This window comes from Micropterus dolomieu, linkage group LG03, assembly GCF_021292245.1.
Source record: "Micropterus dolomieu isolate WLL.071019.BEF.003 ecotype Adirondacks linkage group LG03, ASM2129224v1, whole genome shotgun sequence".
In the NCBI taxonomy this organism is placed as follows: Eukaryota; Metazoa; Chordata; class Actinopteri; order Centrarchiformes; family Centrarchidae; genus Micropterus; species Micropterus dolomieu.
In genome coordinates this window covers 23518037-23518636 of record NC_060152.1, presented here as the reverse complement: position 1 = coordinate 23518636, position 600 = coordinate 23518037, and the positions used below count along the sequence as shown (strand labels likewise).

The following is a 600-nucleotide window of genomic DNA, read 5'->3' as shown; positions in this document are numbered from 1 at the left end:
TAAGCATTCAAAGTCCACGGGGCATCATCAACCTGTTCACGTTTCTAACAGATTTTCCCCACTCAGCGACACACCCGCTGAGAAACCAACTCTGATCATTGGCAGCTCCATTTTGAGAAACGTGAATTTAGCGAAGCCAGCGGCCATAGTTAAGTGCATCCCTGGGGCCAGAGCGGGCGACATTGAGTCGTATTTGAAACTGCTGGCTAAGGATAAACGTAAATACAGTAAGATTGTTATTCACGTCGGCGGTAATGACTCCCGGTTACGCCAATCGGAGGTCACCAAGATTAATGTTGAGTCGGTGTGTACATATGCAAAAACAATGTCGGACACCGTAGTTTTCTCTGGACCCCTGCCAAATCTGACCAGTGATGACATGTATAGCCGCATGTCGTCATTCCGCCGCTGGTTGTCGAGGTGGTGTCCAGCAAACGATGTGGGCTTTGTTGATCATTGGCAGACTTTCTGGGGAAGACCTGGTCTGATCCGGAGAGACAGCATCCATCCCACTTGGGAAGGAGCAGCTCTCATTTCTAGAAATCTGGCCAAGTTTATTAGTGGACCAAATCCATGACAACCCAGAGTTGAGACCAGGAG

At 49.0% G+C, this 600-nt stretch overlaps 1 protein-coding gene across 1 annotated transcript in view; it reads right to left on the bottom strand.

Moving 5' to 3' along the window:
* The window catches only part of entpd3 (ectonucleoside triphosphate diphosphohydrolase 3), a 23949-nt gene that overhangs the window by 22780 nt on the left and 569 nt on the right, over nt 1-600 (bottom strand). The window lies entirely within an intron of this gene.